The 12,118-nt window shown below is 46.6% G+C and overlaps 1 protein-coding gene across 1 annotated transcript in view; it reads right to left on the bottom strand.

The window, feature by feature from the left end:
- The window catches only part of LOC309536182 (tigger transposable element-derived protein 1-like), a 190,010-nt gene extending 189,646 nt beyond the window's left edge, over window positions 1–364 (bottom strand). Inside the window, exon 1 of the mRNA XM_082230141.1 lies at window positions 251–364. The gene's annotated coding sequence lies outside the window, so the exon portion shown is untranslated. The remainder of the gene's footprint in view (window positions 1–250) is intronic.
- Window positions 365–12,118: the final 11,754 nt, after the last annotated feature.

Here is a 12,118-nt window from a genome sequence, read left to right as displayed (position 1 = left end):
CTCCCAGATTCTTGCAAACCCCTCCTCAACTGTTCCCCCAGCCACCCAGCACACAGAAATTCAAAACCCTGAATTTTTTTCCAAAAAACAACAACATGGCCCAATGGTCACAGAAAATCATAAAAATGCAGAAAAAACCACACAAGCTCCCAGATTCTTGCAAACCTCTCCCCAACACCAAGTCCTTGAATTCTAAACACCCCAACCCAAAATCCAACCCCCCCAAAAAAGTTATAAAAGTTTAACTTACCAAACAGCTGCAAAAGAAGTTTTGGAAAAGCTTCAAAAATTCAGCAAACTCTTTAAAAAGCTCAAAAAGGCCACCACACCGCGTGCTATGAGTTGCTCCTCGAAGTCAGGTCGCAACTGCACCTCTTCAAGCAACGCACCCTGGGTATTAACGGATTTACGAAAAAGGAGACAAAGTCGCGAGACGTTTTCGTCTTGCGAAGCAAGCCCATAGGGAAATTCGTCTTGCGAAGCAGCTCAAAAACCGCAAAACCCTTTCGTCTTGCGGGGCGTTCGTCTTGCGGGGGGGGGGGGCTCCGCTGTACTTTGGATCTATTCTGAGTAGGACTAACACTGGATGCAACCCATTGATGTTTACTTAAGATTTACTTAAGATTTACTTAAGTGTGACATTGCCTAGAGTTCCCTGACCACGAATGGCCCCTCCAATCTGGATTGTCTCTAGAATATTTGTGGTCCTTTTATTTCTATATTTTTATGCAAATAAGTATTACTAAATATAAATTTTAAGAGAATGTGTGTGAGAGAGGGGGTGGGGAGAAAAGTCAGTGTGCTCCTTTCTACCTGGAGACAGTCTCCCACTGAAGATTAAAGTCTAGGATGCAGCTCTAAGTAATGAGAGGTGGGTTGGGGGACTAGGGCAGGGGTCTGCAGCCCGCGGCTCCGGAGCCGCATGTGGCTCTTTTACACCTTTGCCGCGGCTCTGGGGCGGATACTAGCGAGGGGAGGAGGCGCATTGTGTGCCCCGACACTCCCCACTGTGGCGGGCGCTGTACTGGCTGTGACGTCGCATGGGGGCAGTGCTTGCGTTAGTCACACACCGTCCCGACGTCACCTTCCCGCCCACCCGCCCGCTACATTCTAAGGGGCATGTACGCTGGTCACTGTTTTGAAGGGGAGTGAAGAACACACACACAAAAAAAGGTAACTTGTTTGTTTTTTTTATAAAGATATTTATTGCAAATTTTTAACAAAAGAGAAATCACCAAACATATAGAATACCGTCACCACAAAATAACAATCAAAAGAAAACAGAAACAAACAAGTAAATAAGGTAGAAAATACAACAAAAACCACTATCCACAAATCATATTTCCATAACCTTTGGACTTCCTCACATCTCCCTTTCCTGCATTCTCAATAATAAAGTTATAAACAGCAATTTATTACCTTGTTTCAATTCTTATTTTGTACTTCTCAAATATTATGTCTCAAATAGCCAGCACGTGTAGACACAAAGTCAGAAAAGCTAAAGCACAGAATGAACTCAGGCTTGCTAGAGAGGTTAAAAGCACCAAAAAAGGCTTTTATGGGTATGTCCGTAGCAAAAGGAAGAACAAAGAAACAGTGGGGTCACTCAGAGGAGAAGATGGTGAAATGCAAACAGGGGACACAGAAAGGGCTGAACTACTCAATGCCTTCTTTGCCTCAGTCTTCTCCGATAAAGAAAACAGTGCCCAACCTGAAGAATTTGGAGCAAATGATTCAGCAAAGGAAACACAGCCCAGAATAACTAAGGAGATAGTACAAGAATATTTGGCTAGTTTAGATGTATTCAAGTCTCCAGGGCCAGATGAACTGCATCCAAGAGTATTAAAAGAACTGGCAGATGTGATCTCAGAACCACTGGCAGTCATCTTTGAGAATTCCTGGAGAACAGGCGAAGTCCCGGCAGACTGGAGGAGGGCAAATGTTGTCCCTATTTTCAAAAAGGGGAAAAGAGAGGACCCAAATAATTACCGCCCAGTCAGTCTGACATCAATAGCAGGGAAGATTCTGGAGCAGATCATTAAGCAAACAGTCTGTGAGCACCTAGAAAGGAATGCTGTGATCACCAATAGTCAGCATGGATTTCTGAAAAATAAGTCATGTCAGACTAACCTGATCTCGTTTTTTGACAGAATTACAAGCCTGGTAGATGAAGGGAACGCAGTGGATGTAGCCTACCTTGATTTCAGCAAGGCATTTGACAAGGTGCCCCATGATATTCTTGTAAAGAAACTGGTAAAATGCGGTCTTGACTATGCTACCACTCAGTGGATTTGTAACTGGCTGACTGACCGAACCCAAAGGGTGCTCATCAATGGTTCCTCTTCATCCTGGAGAAGAGTGACTAGTGGGGTGCCACAGGGTTCTGTCTTGGGCCCGGTCTTATTCAACATCTTTATCAACGACTTGGATGATGGACTCAAGGGCATCCTGATCAAATTTGCAGATGACACCAAACAGGGAGGGGTGGCTAACACCCCAGAGGACAGGATCACACTTCAAAACGACCTTGACAGATTAGAGAACTGGGCAAAAACAAACAAGATGAATTTTAACAGGGAGAAATGTAAAGTATTGCACTTGGGCAAAAAAAATGAGAGGCACAAATACAAGATGGGGGACACCTGGCTTGAGAGCAGTACATGTGAAAAGGATCTAGGAGTCTTGGTTGACCACAAACTTGACATGAGCCAACAGTGTGACGCGGCAGCTAAAAAAGCCAATGCAATTCTGGGCTGCATCAATAGGAGTATAGCATCTAGATCAAGGGAAGTAATAGTGCCACTGTATTCTGCTCTGGTCAGACCACACCTGGAGTACTGTGTCCAGTTCTGGGCACCACAATTCAAGAAGGACACTGACAAACTGGAACGTGTCCAGAGGAGGGCAACCAAAATGGTCAAAGGCCTGGAAACGATGCCTTATGAGGAACGGCTAAGGGAGCTGGGCATGTTTAGCCTGGAGAAGAGGAGGTTAAGGGGTGATATGATAGCCATGTTCAAATATATAAAAGGATGTCACATAGAGGAGGGAGAAAGGTTGTTTTCTGCTGCTCCAGAGAAGCGGACACGGAGCAATGGCTCCAAACTACAAGAAAAAAGATTCCACCTAAACATTAGGAAGAACTTCCTGACAGTAAGAGCTGTTCGACAGTGGAATTTGCTGCCAAGGAGTGTGGTGGAGTCTCCTACTTTGGAGGTCTTTAAGCAGAGGCTTGACAACCATATGTCAGGAGTGCTCTGATGGTGTTTCCTGCTTGGCAGGGGGTTGGACTCGATGGCCCTTGTGGTCTCTTCCAACTCTATGATTCTATGATTCTATGATTCTAAACTTTAGATATTTTTATCATATGCTTAACTGCTTAGTTTAAACATAATATTGTCTCAAAAATTCATCTTTTTACTTAAACATCACTTATTCTCATAGTATCTTTCAACTAAAATTGCTGGTGCCATGTTGATTTCTATCGTGCATTTTCTTAACATTCATACAACTTACAGTGTTTTTGTAAATAGTCCTTAAACTTTTTCCAATCCTCTTCCACTGTCTCTTCTCCCAAGTCTCGGATTCTGCCAGTCATTTCAGCCAGCTCCATGTAGTCTATCAATTGCGTCTGCCATTCTTCCAGCGTGGGCAAATCTTGTGTCTTCCAGTATTTTGCGATAAGTATTCTTGCTGCTGTTGTTGCATACATAAAAAAGGTTCAATCCTTCTTTAACACCCTCTGGCCAACAATGCCCAGAAGAAAGGCCTCTGGTTTCTTAGGGAAGGTATACTTAAATACCTTTTTCAACTCATTATAAATCATTTCCCAGAAGGCCTTGACCCTCGGGCAAGTCCACCAAAGGTGAAAGAATGTTCCTTCAGTTTCCTTACATTTCCAACATTTATTGTCATGCAAATGGTATATTTTTGCAAGCTTGACTGGGGTCATGTACCACCTATATATCATTTTCATAATATTTTCTTTCAAGGCACTACATGCCGTGAACTTCACACCGGTGGTCCATAACCTTTCCCAGTCAGCAAACATAATGTTATAACCAATGTCCTGAGCCCATTTTATCATGAAAAAGGTAACTTGTTAATTTAATGTTTATTTCTATGAGGAGGAGTAATTCTGAGGGGTCAAACAAAGAAATACCGTATTTTTCGCTCCATAGGACGCACTTTTCCCTCCTAAAAAGTAAGGAAAAAAGTCTGTGCGTCTTATGGAGCGAATGTGTGTTCCCTGGAGCCAAATCGCTGTTGTCCTGTGCTGCTGGGCTGCTCTTTGGGGGGTGGGGGGAGGAGCCACGCGGCTCTGCCGGCAGCCTTTGCTTTCCCCTGAAGTCCCGACAAGGTTTGCAAGGTTTGCAAGCAGACGGAAGGCTGTGTGCTGCTGGGCTGCTCTTTGGGGGGTGGGGGGAGGAGCCACACTGCTTTGCCTACAGACTTTGCTTTCCCCTGAAGTCCCGACAAGGTTTGCAAGGTTTGCAAGCAGACGGAAGGCTGTGTGCTGCTGGGCTGCTCTTTGGGGGGTGGGGGGAGGAGCCACGCGGCTCTGCCGGCAGCCTTTGCTTTCCCCTGAAGTCCCGACAAGGTTTGCAAGGTCTGCAAGCAGAGGGAAGATTGTGTGCTGCTGGGGTGATTTTGGGGGTGGGGGGTGGGGAGCTACACTGCTCTGCCTACAGACTTTGCTTTCCCCTGAAGTCCCGACAAGGTTTGCAAGCAGAGGGAAGGCTGTGTGCTGCTGGGCTGCTCTTTGGGGGTGGGGAGCAGCAAATTGCTGTCTCTCAGTGCCTCCTAATTCAACTGCAAAGGATTGCCTAACTGGATTCTGAGCTCCATTTGAAGTTTAAAAATAGTAAGTTTGGGGATTTCTTCAAGTAGCAGTTTTGGGGAAATAGTCATAAATACATGCAAAGCATCTCCACAAACCAGTAATAGTAATTTCAGCTAAAACTGAGCAGGTATCTGGCTCAGGAACAGTTTAAACTGCACAGCTATAACCAGACATCCTGTGTGTGTGTGGACCATGTTCCTAGTAGCTAATCTTTACTGCTGAAAAGAGGCTCTGATATTCCACTCCAACTCTATAATTCATTATACAAATTCTTACAAGTACAGTCCACCTATACTAAACCAAAAACATTGTGTTCTCTTGGTATTGAATGGAAGCTATTTATCTGCCCTCTTTTCCTCCTCTGTTCTTTGCTCAGTCACTCCATTTTGAATCTTCCTTTCAAAACAACCATGCCTGTTTTGAGAAAACTTCAGAGATTTAGGAACTGGAGCACAATCATTTGATCTTTAGCTTCACAGTATTTTAATATTCTTTTGGAAGCCGCCCAGAGTGGCTGGGGAGGCCCAGCCAGATGGGCGGGGTATAAATAATAAATTATTATTATTATTATTATTATTATTATTATTATTATTATTATTATTATTATTATCTTCTTTTTGCTGTTCCTCCATACTCCAAGCACTTCTCATTTGCACAGCCCTGGTTTCTCTCCCTGACTATTAATATTATTGATTAATAACAGTAAAATGCTCAAATTTTAGTTTTTGTGACTGCTGCCAATACTGACTTCCCAGTGATAATGAAAACAGCTACATTATAATGGAATGTGTCCTTTTTCCATTCTCATCATTATATACCATGGCTCGCTTTAAAGCAGCAAAGTGGACAGGAGCCACACACTTTGCTGTTTTAAATAATTTAGTACAAAATTTGAGTCAGATTTTTTTTCTTGTTTTCCTGCTCTAAAACTTGGTGCGTCTTTTGGTCAGGAGCGTCCTACGGAGCGAAAAATACGGTAATAAAAAAGTGACAAAAAAGTTATTTTTATAATGACGAGTTTTGCGGCTCCCAGTTTTTTTTTTCTTCGGAAACGGGTCCAAGTGGCTCTTTTTGTCTGTTGCAGCTGCAGAGACGGATATGGGAGAGAGATGTTCTGTTGCAGCCGGGCCAGATGAATAATCAAAAAAGAATATTTGTCCACAATGTAGCTTGGGAAATATTAGCACCCCGCTGAAACTGCAATTTTTGAACAAGAAAATCACACCTTAAAAATATTCATCTCAGCCCTTTATTGGGGTGTAAAGGCCTGTGAGGGAGCCCTGAAGCCAGAGGCAGCATTGACTGCACTTTGCACCAGGCTTCCAGGAAGCTGTGGAGGTCAGTGGCAAAGCCGTTGGGCACATAGCCAATGGTACCCACTCTCCGTGTTGTAAACTGCGCCCCAGCAAATGTATGGAAAGTGTCAGACGTGGGCTATCTAATAAAAATGAAGTCAGCTTTACCAAAAGCAGCAGTCTGGGACACCACTATTGTTTGCAAGGGTTGATCAGAGGGAGTTTGCCAATGGGTTATTTAATTTGAGCTTGTATCTTGTTGCAGTTAAGGAAGCGCTTCCAGTAGAATAAGCCCTAATCAATATAAAAAAATTAAAAATGGCAGCAGGTGGGTTGAAGCCACTTGGATTTTCCGTGGGGGCACAGAATGTCTTCAGCCAGCTCCTCCGGTTTTCTAGTTGCATGTGTGACAAAGGCAAGCAGGCAGCTGATCCATACATGCCTGAACAATTGACACTGCTCTTCTGCGTCTTTCCTTCCAGGCCTGGAGAGCTCCTGGAAAAAAACTTGACATGAATGATTTGATGTGGCTCTCTTCTGTTATCAGACGTTGCCCTTTCCCCTCTGGCCTTTGCACTGTTCCAAGGGCAGCAGAGCAGGGCTCTGGCCACAGCGCAGGCTCAGCTCCCATGGGAACAGAAGCATCTTTCTGAGCTATCTATTCCGCTGGGAAGCAGAATCTGGACTGACTCAATTTCCCCAGACCAGCAGCTGGAACAGGCAGAGCGTCCTCTCCAGAGAATTCTGCCACTAATACCAGCATCCTCTCGGGAGCTCTTCCTGTGAGGATGCTTCCCTGCGTTGCTTTCTCCTGTTCTAGGTGGTAAAGCAGCCGGCAAAGAAACAGTGAGCTACAGAGCAGGGCAGAAATTCACATATGTGTATTAATGCAAAACGTCCTGAAACTATATGCTAACCAAACTACCGTACATTTCTCCTTTGAAATTTGCATTCTCCAAATTTTAGAGTGCGGGGGGGGTGAGAGTACAAACATGCATATTTTATGGGAAAATGTGCATTAAAATGAAAAAAGGGGGAAAAATGAGAGGCACAAATACAAGATGGGGGACACCTGGCTTGAGAGTAGTACATGTGAAAAGGATCTAGGAGTCTTGGTTGACCACAAACTTGACATGAGCCAACAGTGTGACGCGGCAGCTAAAAAAGCCAATGCAATTCTGGGCTGCATCAATAGGAGTATAGCATCTAGATCAAGGGAAGTAATAGTGCCACTGTATTCTGCTCTGGTCAGACCTCACCTGGAGTACTGTGTCCAGTCCTGGGCCCCACAGTTCAAGAAGGACACTGACAAACTGGAACGTGTCCAGAGGAGGGCAACCAAAATGGTCAAAGGCCTGGAAACGATGCCTTATGAGGAACGGCTAAGGGAGCTGGGCATGTTTAGCCTGGAGAAGAGGAGGTTAAGGGGTGATATGATAGCCATGTTCAAATATATAAAAGGATGTCATATAGCGGAGGGACAAAGGTTGTTTTCTGCTGCTCCGGAGAAGCGGACACGGAGCAATGGATCCAAACTACAAGAAAGAAGATTCCACCTAAACATTAGGAAGAACTTCCTGACAGTAAGAGCTGTTCGACAGTGGAATTTGCTGCCAAGGAGTGTGGTGGAGTCTCCTACTTTGGAGGTCTTTAAGCAGAGGCTTGACAACCATATGTCAGGAGTGCTCTGATGGTGTTTCCTGCTTGGCAGGGGGTTGGACTCGATGGCCCTTGTGGTCTCTTCCAACTCTATGATTCTATGCATATATTAGTGAAAGTAGTAGACAAAATACATTATATTAGGGAAAATTGCTTTGCAAAAATATGCAACAAAATTGCAGACAAAAATGTGTATATTAGGAGAAATGTGTGCTAAAAATAAATGATTTTGTTGTGAGGACTTTGAAAAACCTGATGTGAAAATGTGGCAAACAGAATTTATGATTGGGAAAATTTGAAACTTGCTGCCTTTTGTCTCCTATTTTAGCACAGTCCTAGCCTGGGTTTACCAAAACTAAGAACCAAAACCTATTTTCACTACTTGGCTCATTCATCTCTATAACATCTCAAGTAATAGTAAAGAAACACACCAATGAGCATGTACAAAGTGTCTTTTCCTTACCACTGAGTAAGTACAAAGTCCCCACAAATTCATTAACTTTGTTAAAGAAACTTATTACTCCCCTTTTAACTGATGAACAGCCATCTATATTCACCAGCCGCCTTTGTTGGGTGCCCCGTTTGAAACAGCAGTGGACTACTATCTTCATTCCACAGCAGTAATTTAACCCTAAAGTCTTCCTTTGCTGCCTTATAGAAACCTTACAGGAGAATGTAGACACCAAGCAATTGGCTTAAATGTAAACTACCAGGCAAAGACTCACCAACAGTGAGAAGTTATTAGCTCCCTCCTTCACTGCTGCTCTGAACTCCCAAGATGTCGAAGCATTTTGCCTAAAGTGAAACATGGAGGTGAAATTGGAGAGCTCTGCTCCAGCAAAACATCTCAGGAATTCCGAGGAGAGAGCCAGCCTTGTTTCTATAAGAACACTGTTCTGATGTTAGCTTGACCATTGGGGTCCTTCCTTGCTAATCTTTCAAAGGAAGTAAAACAAAACCTGTTAGCCATTTCTCTCCTGCTGGAGGGAGGGGTCCCCACGGTGTCCAGCCCTCAGCCCCAATGGCATGCACGGCAGATCGGGTAGGCTAGCCCCCAGGTGTGTTTGCATGCAGAGGGAGGCCTGGCTCTGATCCGTACCTGGAGAATGATACTCTGGTCAGAACAAGGCAGCAGTGACAGCAGAGAACAACATTCATCCATTTTAGTCATTACATATCTACACACTACACACAATACAACCCAACCAGGGAGGACAGGGACTACAGATTAATTTTTGCAGTCACTTCAAATTAAAAACCGAGAGGCATCATGATATATAGAACATTCTCAAATCCTTAGAAAAGCCATGTTTCACACACTGCTAAAACCATTGAGTCCTAAGGCTATTTGCAGCAGTATAAGAAATGAAGTCCCTCCACAGAGCATAAAAATGTTCTGGAGTTTCCAGTCCCCCAGAAACATTCAAATTAGGCACTATTTTGTCATATTCACAATGGTCCTTGTGTTTTTTAAACTACAGGGAAATTTGTCACTCTTGCAATGTCTTCCATTTTTGTGCAATACATATTTTATCTGCTGCCAACAACCTGTCATGAATTCTTTTAAATGCCATTGTTGAGTCTGATCATTCTGTTGATTTAACAGCAAAAGAGCTGTAGAGTCATTTGAGTCATTTGAGCGGGAGCCCTACAGATAGCAGAAAACCTCAAACCAAAAGTTTTGTACAAGCGCTGCCAACATACCTCTCTTCCATCCAGGAGTTGGTGTCTCAGGACAGCGCCAATGCCATAGGGCGAGGCGTCACATTGTAGCACCACCGGCAGCCTCTCGTCGAAGTGTGCCAAGACCGAGTTTGAGACAAGCAAGTCCTTGACTGCCTGGAATGCGGCCTCCTGGTGCTGGCCCCACACCCAAGGGGCCCGCTTGTCCAGGAGTCTGTGTAGGGGCTCCGCTACCGCCGCCTTGTGGGGAAGGAAGGAATGGTAAAAGTTCAATAGTCCCAAGAAGGCCTGAAGTTCAGTCTTGCTCTTGGGTGCTGGGGCATCACAAATGGCCCGTACCTTGTCCCCAGTCGGGTGGACCCCTTCTGCGTCCACCATAAATCCCAGAAAGTCCACCTGAGGCACTCCTAGTAGACATTTTTCCTGCTTCACCTTGAGACCCGCCGTCTGGAAACGGTGCAGAACGGTGCGGAGGCGGTCCTCAAACTCCTCTGGTGTGGGCCCGGCGATCAACACATCATCGAAGAAGGGGGTGACGCCAGGAATCCCTTTAAGGAGAGAGTCCATTAGATTCTGGAATATGCCTGGTGCCACACTTACACCGAATTACAGCCGCTTTACCCTGAACGCTCCTCTGTGCGTCACAATCGTCTGTGCCTCTGCTGTGGCCTCATCTACTGGCAGCTGTTGATATGCTTGGGCCAAGTCCAGCTTGCCAAAAAATTTTGACCCAGCCAGGGTGGCAAGGACATGGCTGACCACTGGCACTGGGTATGCGTGGGCCATGAGGGCCTTGTTTATGGTACATTTGTAGTCTGCGTACATGTGGACTGAACCGTTAGGCTTGACGGGTGTGACGATCGGGGTTTCCCAGGGGGCATTAGGCACCAGCTCCAGCACTCCTTGCTCCACGAGCCGGTCCAATTCCTCCTCTATACCGGGTTTCAGGGCGAACGGCACCCAGCAGGCCTTGAGCCTGACAGGTCGTACTGCAGGGTCAAGCTGTAGAGCAATGGGGAGGCCCGTATACTGTCCCAATTTCCCATCAAAACCCCCCAGAAATTCCTTGCATATGGCGTCCACGTCCACTTGTAAGCTAGTGTGGTTCACCCCGGTGACAGCTAGCCCCAGTGGTCCAAACCATGCCAATCCCAGTAAGCTAATGTAGGGGCCCTTGACCACAAGCAAGTCCAGTTGCCGCGTCCACCCTCGATATTGCACCCTGAAGGTCCCCACCCCCATTGTGGGGACCTTACGTTTCTGGAAGTCCCGGAGGGTGAATGGGGCCGGCCTGAGTTTGAGACCCCCACTAGGACACAGTTTCCTTAAGGTCCTTGCCGAGATTATGGATAGAGTTGAAACCGTGTCAAGCTCCATGCGGCACGGGGCCCCCTCTATCTGTACCTCTACATAAATTTTCTCTACGTTGGGGTGGGGCAACTGGTATACCTGGAAGTCTGTGAGCTCCGTCAAGTTGCCTTGGTGCGTTGGGCCCTGGGACCTTGGGCTCTTGGATCGGTCATCTGATGCCTGGCGTCGGGTGGGCAAAGCCCGACACACCCGGGCGATGTGTCCCAATTTTCCGCACTGCCTGCACTCTGCGTTGCGGAAATGGCAGGTCCTCCTCTCGTGACTCTCCCTGCAGCTTGCGCAGTGCCCTCCTTCTCGTCGAGGCAGCTGTGGTCTGTGCACTGCTTGAGTGCGCTACTGTACTCGGTGCACCTCCTCGCTGTCAGATCCTGAGTCGTCGGTAAGGTCTTCATGGTTGACCCTCGGTTGGGACGGCAGGCTCGGTCATGCCTCTTGCATCGACCTCTCGGCAACTTCTGTTGCCAGGGCCTCCTCCAGGGCGACCTGGAACGTTAGGTCCTTCTTAGCGTAGAGGCGTTGTTGCAGCTTCTCATCCTTCAGGCCACCGACGAGGCGGTCATGAAGCATGTTCTCCAATTCTGAGAAGTTGCAGAACCGGGCGGCTTGGCAGAGAGAGGTCACAAACCCAGTTATGGGGCTTGCCGCTTTGCGTAGAAGGCATTTCGACGAACCACCACTGAGGGCTGTGGCGAAAAGTGCCCCTTCAGCCATTCCATTATTGTTTTGTATGGAACAGTAGCGACGTCTTCAGGCGCAAGGAGAGCCCGGGCGATTTCAAACGTCTCCTCTCCACAGATGCTGAAGAATATCGCCCTCTTCTTGGCATCTTCTTCGTTGGTGACCCCTTTGGCTTCTAGGAGGAAGGTGAAACGGGAGGCATAACTTCCAAGTCTCCAGATGCTGGGTTGAACGGCGAGAAACTGCTGTCGGTTGCCATTCTGAGTTCCTTGAGTCCTGGAGCTGAAGCCTGGATACACGGTGCGAGGCAGCGGTGCGGCAGGTGGCAGTGCTGAGCTGCTGTGTGTGGCGGTCAGCTCAGTGGGATCCCATCCTCGTCGCCAGTGAAATATACTCAGAGTCAAGGGTGGATTTCATGCTCTTTATTCAGCGCATAGTGGTGAGGAGGGAATGAAAGTCCCCTTATGTGTGGTGGCCAGGGATTGACGGAGAGATAGAGGCCTGGGTCAAACACTGCCAGGCCTGCCAAGAATCCCGCCCAGATCCCCCAAGGGCCCCAGTCCAGTCCTGGGAGTCCGCCCGAGCACCA

This window comes from Podarcis vaucheri (assembly GCF_965113315.1).
Source record: "Podarcis vaucheri genome assembly, chromosome: 7".
Classification (NCBI taxonomy): Eukaryota; Metazoa; Chordata; class Lepidosauria; order Squamata; family Lacertidae; genus Podarcis; species Podarcis vaucheri.
This window is presented reverse-complemented; position numbering and strand designations above follow the sequence as displayed.